This window comes from Orycteropus afer, unplaced genomic scaffold (genome assembly GCF_000298275.1).
Source record: "Orycteropus afer afer isolate SDZICR_OR568_19922 unplaced genomic scaffold, OryAfe1.0 scaffold00010, whole genome shotgun sequence".
NCBI lineage: Eukaryota > Metazoa > Chordata > Mammalia > Tubulidentata > Orycteropodidae > Orycteropus > Orycteropus afer.
The window spans coordinates 347105-359082 of NW_006921597.1; the positions used below are offsets into that span (position 1 = coordinate 347105).

At 44.6% G+C, this 11978-nt stretch overlaps 1 non-coding gene across 1 annotated transcript; it reads right to left on the reverse strand.

Moving 5' to 3' along the window:
* Positions 1-1122: 1122 nt before the first annotated feature.
* LOC122150886 lies at positions 1123-1288 on the reverse strand. The gene has a single exon (XR_006163890.1). It is a non-coding gene; the product is annotated as a U1 spliceosomal RNA (small nuclear RNA).
* Between the last annotated feature and the right edge of the window lie 10690 nt (positions 1289-11978).

Consider the following 11978-nt stretch of genomic DNA (forward strand, 5'->3'; position numbering starts at 1 on the left):
AAACCCACAAAACTGCACAAACCGCCGCTTTTAAAGAGCCATAAACGTACAAAGCAAGATAAATTAACACTACAGCTGCTCAGTAACTTCTGTTTCTCAAGCCTTTTTGTTAGACAAAGTGAGGCAGTTGCTAGAACGTAGCCTAGTACAAAAGTTTCTAAAGTACATCTTTAGGTAAGTAGATCGCCGGGTCTTACTCCACATAAGGGAGTTTGAACCACTGACTTTCCGGCTAAGTACTCAAGTACCTTATTGCGGTGTAGTGAATTACCTGGTATGGCTTTTCTAGCTATAAGTCTTTGTAAACTCTGTGGTGGAATTTGCTGTGAGCAACTGAGGAGCTCTTGATTGTGAAAGTTATCCAGCTGGGGTATTTCTGTGGGGTGTGGCACAAAGCAATGGTCTGGGCTGTCTCTCAGGTGCTTAGAATTCTGATGTTATGATGGGCTAGTTTGGCCACTCTGCCATGCTCAAAAGGAGGCCTCCTAGAGGAAGAAAAAGTCACTCTCTCTGACTGCTGGCTGAGGAAGACTTGCTGCTGAAAGAGACAAGCACTGCTGGGAAAGAGACCCAAGAGACACATTGAGACACACTGTTGGGAGAGAGATTGTGAGAGACTGTTAGGAGAGAGACTGTGGGCTGGGAGAGAGACTGAGCATTTTTCCTGAACTTGAATTGTAGCCTGGTGTTTCCCTAATAAACCCTATAATCTGACTTCTGTGTGGGCCACTGCACCTAATTATCGATCCCAGAAGAGAGGTTGATGGTGGGTACTTTAGATGGAACGTTTGGTAAAAGGGCTGGAGGAAGGCAGTATGTCTGGCCTTGCAGGAATAGGCCTTGGATTACTTGATGGTGATCCTGTCTTATTCTTCTGGGGTTAGAGGAGATCAGGAGATGTGACCAAGTCTTTGTCCTCTTAACACTTAAACACATAAATGCTGTTGAAACAATCACACACTTCACAGAAAAAAAGAAATTAAAAAAAAAAAAGAATCAATGTCTGGAGTTTCCAAAAGAATAGGGAAATATAAAAAATGTAAAACGGGAAACAAAATGGCAGTCACAAAAGCTTCATATTAATGAAAACATCAAGAAGTCTGATTTTAATACACCACTCTCCAGGGGAAAGCGCAAACGCAGCAGTCCCGCACTACCACAAATTATGCAGTCGAATTTCCCACATTTGGGGAAATCGCAGGAATCAACATATCAGAGTGCAATGGATAAGTCTCGCTCTGGGGAAACCACCTCCTTGATCACGGTATCTCCCCCGCCAGGTAAATATGGGTTTTATTGTCCCGGCGGCCGCACAGCCTCAGCCTTCTCACACTTTACAAACACGGTCACTTCGCTCGGCTCACTTCGCTCGTCTCACTCCTCAGTCCTCATAGCCCCTCTACGCTCCTATGGCACAAAATTTCAAGCAATCTCCCTGGACTTTGCCCCACAGCACGGAAAACCAGAACGACTTTAAGCAGCAGATGCCGATCCAGCAGCCACTGCGCTGCCTCATCTACATAAGACACGCCCCGACAGTGACGTCGCGGACCGCGCTCTCCCTCCGACTCAGGCTCTGGAGCTTGCAGGCTCAGCTTGGGTTTTCTGCGTCCCAAATCAGCCGTTTCGCCAGAGAATCTGGGTCTTTTGGTGGAGAATAGCGTCACAGCAAAGATGTAGGCACTAGGTAGCGTTGCTTCTCTCAACATAGTGAGGAAATATTCATATTTACATCGTGAGTTTATACTGACACTTTCAAGTCCAATCCAACACCATGAGGTTTTTCCTCAACTTCCCCTTTCCATATTTTTATCTCCTCTCTCCCATGTTGATAACTCTGATTCCAAACAATTTTAATACATATATCCATGTGCTCTATCCTATAACACACCCAAAATTGTTTCCAAATTATTCTAACAATATTGCTACCAATGATAAATCTACAAAATAAAGTTCAAAATTTCTTTGCAGTCTTCTGACCTTAAAATACACACTACTATTGGAGCTCTAGGAGCTTTGGTAGCATAGTGCCTAAGGCACTTGACTGCTAATCAGAAGGCTGGCGGTTCAAACCCACCAGCCACTCCTCGGAAGGAAGGTTGGGCAATCCTACTTCTGTAGTGATACTGCCTCGGAAACCCAAGGAGGGGTCGCTATGAGTCGGGTTTGACTGGATGGCAAGTACCAACAACACAGGTTACAGTTGGGTTACAGTTAGGAACTGCCTTCAAAATTTATTTGGTTCATTATTTGTATGGTTGTATTATTTTGATATACAGTAGGATTTAACTTTTTCTCCTTTTGTTTATAAATTTTGTTGTTGTTGTTGTTGTTCTTATGGGTCGTTGAGTTGGACCTGACTCATAGCAACCCCTCCTTGGGTTTCTGAGGTGGTATTACTACAGAAGTAGATTGCTCAATCTTCCTTCCTTCCTAGTGGTTACCAGTCAAATGCCTTAGGCACTATGCTGCCAGAGCTCCCTTATCAATTTTAGTGGGGGGTTTTTTTTTTTTTTTTTTTTTTTAAATTTTTGTATTGTGATTTGGGTGAAAGTTCACAGAGCAAATTCATCTTCCATACAGCAGCTCATACACATTTTGTTTCACGACATTGACTGCATCCCCACAATGTAACAGCTCTCTTCCCACCTCCTCCCTCTAGTTACCTCTTCCCTGTGTCCTTCTTTCCTTTACATTCTTGCCCCCTAAGCTGTCTCCCTGTGTAAATATTGCCCTCTGTTCTCCCATGATTGATGCTCTACTGTGTGCATCTACCTCCTGTAAATGTTCACCTTATATGCCTGTCTATATAGTTTGGCTGGAAGCCATAGGAGTGATCTCAGTTCCTGGCCTGAAAGGTAACTAGGAGCCATACTCTTGAGGATTTCACCAGGCTCTTTCAGACCAGTAAATCTGGTCTTTTTTTATGATTTTGAGTTTTGTTCCACATTGTTCTCCCACTCTACCCAGGATCTCCTGCACAGATCCCTTTCTGAGCGATTGACAGTGGCAACTGGGTACCATCTAGTTCTTCTAGTCTCATGGTCATATAGGCTGAGCTTCACATGGTCCACTAGTCCATTTAACTGTTTCCCTGTGTCTTTGGTTTTCTTCATTCGTCTTCACTTTGAATGAGGAGAGACCAATTACTGCATCTAGAAGGCCACTTGCAAGCTTTTAAGACCCCAGTCACTACTCACAAGAGTAATATGTAGAACAATGTTTATGTGTAGTATGTTACACCAATTGAGCTTCATGTCCCCTGTGACTATGGTCCTGAGCCCCCAGGTCCAACTACTCATTCCCTCAGGGTGGTTGACTGTTCCTAAGAAGTTATCATGACTTTGCCCCGTCTATGTTCTATTTAGGAGCTCTGGTAGCATAGTGCCTAAGGCACTTGACTGCTATCCAGAAGGCTGTCGATTCAAATCTACCAGCCACTCCTCGAAAAGAAGGTTGGGCAATCTACTTCCGTAGTGATACTGCCTCGGAAACCCAAGGAGGGGTCGATATGAGTAGGGGCCAACTCGACGGCACACAACAACAACATGTTCTATTTATTATAGAATAAATGGACATTTATATAGCACATACAAACACAAATGTCAACCTTATACATGGCCATTGCATCCTTTTTTGAATATGCAAAACATCACATGGTTCAAAAATCAGAACTGTATGTATAAAAAAGACAATATTTAGCAAAGTCTCACCATCATCTCTATAGTTTAAAGCATATTTCCAAGATGAAAACATTTTTATTATCTCTGGCTTAACCTTCCTGAAAAATAAGCATGTCTTGACAATAAGTACAAACATGTATTTCCTCTCCTTTGTTACAGACAAGGAAGAACACTGTAAACAAACAAACAAACAAAAAAGTGTGGGGCTGGCATCTGAACCCCTCTAACTTCACGAAGAGGCAGGAAAATCAAGATCCACTAACCCAAGGCTGATTCCTGTGAGGAGCAGGTCAGACATGCCTCCACCCTCCAACCTTTTTATAAATTTTGAGACCAACTCTGCCCCTCATGGCAATCTTTACTCCTCTACTGGTTTGGTAATTCCTTGCAACAGTCTCACAGAACTCACAGACAATACTCACAACTATAAGATTTATTGGAATTCTAGTGGCACAATGCCTAAGGCATTTGACTGTTAACCAGAAGGTTGGTGGTTCAAACCCAGCAGCCACTTTGCAGACGAAAGACTGGGCAATCCACTTCCATAAAAATTTACTGCCTTAGAAACCTAGTACACTGGACAGCAGTAGATTTGTTTTTTTTTTTTTTTTTGGTTTTGGTGGGGTTTATTAAGGAAGTAACATGTTACAATTCAGGATCAGAAATGACTGAGGATACAGTTCCTCAACCAGGAAGCCTCTTGTGAACTGTGCTGCAGGCAGGCTTTTCTTTGGTCCTTGGTCTCCGGAGGGACTTCCTGAGCAGTCTGGCCTCTGCCTGCTCAGGCAAGTGATACAAAGCTCTTTCAGCCCTGCCGATAAGTGCCCAGAGGCACCTCACTCCACAGTATGCCTCGGCCCAAGAGCGTTCAGCTCTACCTCCGTGGGTTGGCAAACCTAGCTTCACCAGATGCTTGGAGGCACCCTAGTCTACCAGCCGGCTCCTGCCGAAGGCCCTCAGCTTTCTCACTCCAGTGGCTGGGAAGCCCACGGCGCCATCTCCTGGTGGTCTCCTGGTTCTGCTGCCCCTGCTTGCTGCCACTACTGCTTCTCTGCCACTGCCTCTTGTTGTCTCTCTATGTCCTTTTTGTGATAGAAGAGAGTTGCTTTCTGTTAGCAACCAAGTGCTTTAACCACTGCACCACTGGGGCAATGAGAAATGAGTGAAAACAAAGAAAAGGAAAATAACACTATTTCTGCAGAAATTTCACCTCAGGTCAGGAAACTCTGGTAAATGAGGCAGAGTGTGTGGTTTATGAAGGAGGCTAAAGAGCTCTGCCATTGCCCTAAGCCCAAAGCCTCATTTCCTGAGATGCGAATGCAATGATAGAAATCAATAACAGGAGAAGGGTAGAGACAAGGCAAGAGGGCTGAGTCCACTGACACAGGTCAAGTGCACTCAAGTCCTGTGTAATAGAGGACCGCCTGAGATTAGTCCTTGGGAACTATGGGAGCTAAATGAATATTTGCACACCTCTATTAGCATAGTGGCTAAGACACTTGCCTGCTAACCAGACGGCTGGCGGTTCAAACCCACCAGCCACTCCTCGGAAGGAAGGTTGGGCAATCTACTTCTGTAGTGATACTGCCTCGGAAACCCAAGGAGGGGTCGCTATGAGTCGGGGCCGACTCGACGGCACATAACAACAACAACAACAACATTGAGATGCCACCAGCGCTCCTCTTTTTTGGTATTGAGATGCTCAAGAGGCTCTGGTTGTGTAGTGGTTAAGGCACGTAGCTGGTAACCAAAAGATGGGTGGTTTGAACCCACTGGTTGCTATGCAGAAGAAAGATGAGGCAGTCAGCTTCTGTAAAGATTTGTAGCCTTGGAAACCCAGTGTTGTTCGCTTTCAGTTGGAATCGTGCAGATGGCAGTGAGTTTGGGTTTTTGTTTTGTTATTTTTAATTGAGGTGCTCAAGGAGTTCTCTAAGCCTTGCAAACCCTATGGGGCAGCTCTATTCTGTTCTAGAGGGTCGCTGTGGGTCAGAATTGACTCGATAGTAGTGGGTTTGGGTTATTGAGATGCTAATCAATATGATTTGGAATCATCTGAACAGCAATGGTCTGGGATTTGGAAGAGAGATTGAAAGAGTTAACAACTATGGTGGTTCCATTGTGTGATGGTGTGCTCTCTGGACTCTGATTGCCATCAACCTGAGTTCAAGCCTCGCTGGGATCTCTGTGCTTAATGCAAGTGGAGATTACTTTTTCAAAGCTCCTTTAAATAGTGAATGAAATTTGTTGACTCCTTTCCCGTCTGTCTTCTGGTGGCGATTCACGAGAGAGAAAAGTCCGGCGAGTGGGATTGAGGGGGTGGGGGGTAGGGAGAAGCAAGCTCTAGGCTCTAGGCTCCGCGAAGGACAAGCTGCTCCACAGCCTCACTCCCCTCCCGCCAAACACGGCCTCTTGCGCCTCGCAGCCCAGTCTCCCAGTCCTCAGGAATGGAGGTCCCAGAATCCCCAAGAAAATAGCAGAGGAAGGAGCAAAGACAGGAAAGAACAGAGAGAGAATGGGAAATAAAACGGGAGAAAGTGGAATGCAAGAGAGGAACTGAGCGTTCACAGCGGCGGTTTCAGCTGCTGGGTTTGGACGACCGCAGCTCCTCACTGTGGCGCGCTCCCATCCCTTCCCGATCCACCCGAGAACCAGGTTCCACTGAGAAATCTCAAGCTGCTTGCCTGTCAGTTGTTCTTGCGGTTTCCTTTCACGGTCTAGAGGGGTGAGGGGATTAAGATGGTTTGCACATAAGTGGAAGCCAAGTTAAGGGTCTTATTGGCTCCCCTGGTGCCTCACCCACCCAAACACACACCATTTCCCCCCTGGCCGGTCGGTCTGCATGGCCTGGAGTAGAAAATCAAGGAATAACAATATTTATTTTTAGAGATAAATAGAAAGTCGTTATCTTTGGAGAACACGAAATGCAGAAAGGCAGCTGGAGACTACTGTTTTTCAGGACAAAGTTTTGGGCATATATTACTTTGATAGAAATATATACTAAATAAAAATAATTTATGTTCTATGAACCAAAAATAAACCCAAACTCACAGCCATCGAGTCAATTCCAACACATTTGACCTCCTTTGGGTTACCCAAGCAGTACATCTTTAAGGAAGTAGATTGCCCACGCTTTCTTCCACAGAGTGGCTGAGGGGATTTGAACCATCAACCTTTGTTAACAGACAAAATGCCTTAGGCACTGCACCACCAGAGCTCCTTAATTGTTGGGTAGAATGTTTTTAAAGGTCATTGTATTTGAATTTAAAGTTTGATGTCGTATTATGTGTCACTCTTTAAAAATCCTGGGTTGTGTGTCATGTCTTCCCACTGTAAGAACATAAAAATTTTATTGAGTGTAATTTTGAAGCAAAAATCAAATCATTCTTCCCCTTTGAATGAACTGAACAGGTGGGCTAATAACTCCCAGAGCCTCCCAGATGTAACTAATTCCTCAGCTCATGCCCTGATGCATCAATAACTGAGAGGCCTGGATCAGGATTTAGTGCCAAACGGTCCTGAGAGCAAAGAAATCCATTCAACTCTACAAACATCAGCTTCCTCATGAGCAACACACCAAGGTTGCCTTCAGTGTCGGCTCAGATGTATTGTATTTGGGCAACTTTGCACTTCATTTTTGGTAATGTAGAGGGTTAGCAAAAAGAGAAAGACCTTCAACAAGATGGACTGACACAGTGTTATAACAACGAGCTCAAAGGTAGCCACGTTTGTGAGAATGGCACCTGGACAGGGCAGTGTTTTCTATGACACTGGTTGCGTTCTCCACATGGTGTCAGCACTCTCCCCATTTCCACCCTAGGTGCCTAGTTTCCTTTCCTCAGCATTTTCTGCCTTCTCATCTTCGCTTTTGGGTGAATGTCGTTCTTCTGATCTCATATAATTGACAGTCTATATATGGTCCTTAAAATATTTCTGGACTTTGCCCTGGGATGCAGTTAAGTTACTTAGAAACAGTTTGATTCTTTCTAGGCTGGTTTTTAAGCTTTGTTAGGTGGGTTCAGAACATCCTTTCATCTAAGGCTTACTTGGGTGCGGTACCGAGGCCTCACTCTTCTGAGGACTTTCCTTGATGCCGCATTTGTTAGACGATCTTTCTATTCAGGGTGTTGGGAACACACAATGTTCCTGGCTCAGTCTGAGCTCTGTCCTTCACTTCCTGTGTCTAATGTCTGGAAAGAGCTGTTTCATATCTTTTGTCTTGTCTTCTAGTTGTTTAAGGTGGAAAAGAAAATATCATCTCTGTTACCCTATCATGGCTCAAAGGAGAAGTCTATACACATATGTTCTGTTTACCTAGTGACACTCTGACAGGAATATACCACAAATGGGATGGCCTTAACAAAAGGGAGTTTATTCTTACAATTTGGAGGCTTTAAGTCCAAGTTCAAAGTGCCAGGCTCTAGGGGCTGGGTGAAAGTCCCTCAACCTTGGGGTCCAGCTTTGCCTCCTGCTCCTGGCCCACTGAAGCTAGAGGCCTTTCTTCACTCAGAAAGCTGCTAGCTACTGAGGCTGAGAAGCCCCGAGGTTAACAAGTAAAAAGGCACAGTCCCGATGTTACCAAACCACACGGCAGGCCATTAATTTAAGTCCATTGTAAGTCGCAAGGTCGGCAGAGCATGGCAGGCTGCTGAGCAACGACACAGCTATATGCAGGGTCCAAGTATGCCATAAGCTAGAGACCATTCCCAAAGCTGTTTCTTATATACGGGAAGCAGACCACATACCCAAAGGCAGCTACTCAGCTGCTTGTGGTAGATCCCACCATGGACTTGATTGCCAGTCTCATCATGGGGAATAACTACCACTAGCTGCCCAGCCACTCAACCAGGCCCAGCCAAGTTGACACAAAAATATAACCACCACAACATATTTCACAGTTAAGGGAAAACCTTACCTTGGATATTGTTTCCTATCTCCTAAACCTAATATGTGCCAACACTATGCTATGTATATTATTATATCATCTTAATTAATCTGTACAATAACTCTATGAGACACTTAATACTACTTTCATATGAGACTTGAGACATTAAGGCGCCGGCTCAAGGTCAACCAAAAGGCAAGTAATGGTGGCAGGACTGGAAGAGAGGCCTTCCTGTAGTTATTGCTCCTAGCCATAGACCAGACCAAAGGTCTTTGTAATAACCTTGGTATATCTGATATGCCCAGATCCAGGATCTAAGGAATTCCTAGCAACCTTATTGCTCAGAAATTCCTCCATCAGGAATCCAGATAATTTAACACTGGGAATTAAATTCTCTCCAAAGCCATGTTTTCTCATTGGTAAGGCCCTGAAAAAAGACTTTGGTCTTAATTCAGATATTTTAATATCTGAAGGACATTAAATATCTGAAGGAAACCTCCTGCTGCTGGGGAGAAAAGTTCACAGCTCTTCTTCATCGAGCTGTATCAGTCTGTAGGATGTACGACTTCTCATTTCAATGTCCTGGATACTCACTTGGCATGTTATGTGTTTTAGTTGGTTTTCTTTAAATCTGCCCTTGTCTTTCCTCTTTCACCCCACTAGCACCTAGTGAAGCTCTGTTGGTATAGTGGATAAGGCATCTGACTGCTAGCACAAGGTCAGAGGTTCAAACCCATCAGACATTCAACAGAAGAAGACCGGGAAACCTACTTCTGTAAAGATGTACCACCTTGAAAACCCAAAGTTATTGACTGAATGGCACTGAGTTTGTTTCTGTGTGGTTTTTTTTTTGGAACACCCACTGGGGCTTTGCAGATATCTGTGTGCTGTCCCTGCAATAGCCACGAGGGGGAGCTACGGTCCTTTCTACGTTTTCTCAGTTTGGCTAGTTTCCGGAAGGATTCCAGGTAATTTCAATTTCCCAGGACATTGTGGCTCAGAGAATAAGGTGAGAACATATCCTGGGAGGGATTGCCAAAATGACCATACCTGCCAACACAAAACTTTCTTCTAAAATATATTTTAATATTCAGCATTTGCAGACAAGGAAGGAACTACAATTATTCCTGACAGTGAAAAATAATGTCCTATTTATTTACCAGGAGCTCTGGTAGTGTGGTGCCTAAGGCACTTGACTGCTAACTAGAAGGCTGGCGGTTCAAACCCACCAGCCACTCCTCGGAAGGAAGGTTGGGCAATCTACTTCCGTTAGTGATACCGGCCTCAGAAACCGAAGGAGGGGTCACTACGAGTCAGTCCGACTTGACGGCACATAACAACCACAACAACATTTATTTACAATTCCAGGAGTCCCTGGGTGGCCAAAACCGTTAAACACTTGACTACTTGCCCAAAGGTTGGTGGTTCAAATACACACAGGAGCATCTGAGAAGGCAGATCTGGAGATCTGATTCTGAAAGATCACGGGCTTGAAACCCCTGCATAGTAGTTCCACTCTGCGACACGGGATCATGGCATGTAGGGACCGGCCAACAACTGACAACAACATTTGCAATTCCCACTGTCATCGTAAAGGACAACATCTTAAGGAAGCTTCCTGATTTTCCAAGCTTCTGATGCATAGCTGAGGCAGAGAGAGAGCTAACGGTTCCTGCCTATGAAGGAGGTAAGAGAAGGCCTGAGGAAAGGGGTGAAGGAAGAAGAAATGGGAGCTAAGAATAAAAAGGCTGTTTGTGGGGGGAGGGGTGTTGTAAAACGGTGGGAATAGTAGCACCCATGTCAGGACCTGTCCAACTTCAGGGGAGATAAAGACCAGAATCAATCAGCCCAAAGCTGATTCCCATGAAGTAGCCAGACATACCTCCACCCTCCAACCTTTCTTTTTTTTTTTTACCAGTTTTGACACCAGCTGTCCATCCCATGATACTCTGTACTTCTCTTCTGGGTTGAATGATCTGTTCCAATGATGACACAGAACTCAGAGACCATACTTACAGTTAAGTGGTTTATTAAGGAAGTTATAGGGATCAGGATCAATAGGCTACAGCTCAGGATCAGAATCAGGAAGCACAAGGGCAAAGTCTCCCTTCTCACCGTCCTCAGCTCCTCTTGGCCCTGAAGGACTCCTCTTGGTCCCCTCTTGAGTCTGCTGTCTGTCACAACCGACTCTGTCACAGGGCCCCTTCTGGCCTGTCACCATCTTCAGTGTTACAGCTTTGACTTATGTTACAGCTCTCTTAGGAGGTTCTTTGCCTCTTTTTTCTCTCTCTGCTTCTTCACTCTTCTTTCTTCCTTCAGCTTCTTCCGTCTGGAAAACCTCTGTGAGTTAACTATATATACACAATTTGTATATTCAAGGCAATTTCAAGGCACGGCCTTCCCACTAGGGCCGTGTACTGACCAATCCCTTTTCAGTAAACCACAGACAGACACTTCACTTGCACAGAAGGCGACAAACACTTCATTTACATAGCCTAGAGTCGCTTCTTTTGCACAGCATATTGACAATTTCCCATGTGGTGCATACCAATCACAGGGCAGGCTTAGCCCAGGGCCAGACTTAAAAAAGCATCAAAATGAAAGTTTTTTACAACCTACCCAGGATATGCCAGTCAACCCAGACAAAACTAACAAAGCCCCTGAGGTAGAAAACTAGAGCAAAGGAAACTCCTCAATGTTGAAGGAAAAGGTCTCTCAAGTGGTTTTACCCAAGAACCAAGGAAAAAGGCCAAATAAAGGAACTCGTGTCACCACCATGAACTATCGTCACTCAGCTTGTGATACCAGCACTCATTCCTATCTCTATAAAGGAGTCATCAAAGTGGGCTTGATGTGTTTGTTATGCATATTGGGTATGAATATGGAATTAAACGCATATTAATTTTAAAACACTCATCTTGTTCCACCTAAAATTATCTCAACTACTACCAGTAGTACCCATACCACATATAGGGAAACTGAGTATTGAAAAGTAAAATGAGACCCACTTGGAGTTTCAAAGTTATTTGCTGTGTTGAAATCTTTCAGACCAAAGGCACATCACAACCTCTAAGTGTTGAGGAAACATGGCCAGTCATAATTCTTCAGAGAAGAACGAGAGAGCCTGAGGGGTTTCTAGGCCCTCTCTCATTCACAGACTGTGGGGGTTAAGTTTCTGTGTCAACTTGGCTGGGCCTGGTTGAATGGCTGGGCAGTTGGATGTAGTATTCTCCATGATGAGAGTGGTAATCAACTCCATGGTGGAATCTACTGGGAGCAGCTGAGTAGTTGCCTTTGGGTATGTGGTCTGCTTCCTGTATATAAGAAACAGCTTTGGGAAAGGTCTCTAGCTTATGGCATGCTTGAATCCTGCATGTAGCCGTGTCGTTATTCAGCAGCCTGCCACGCTCTTC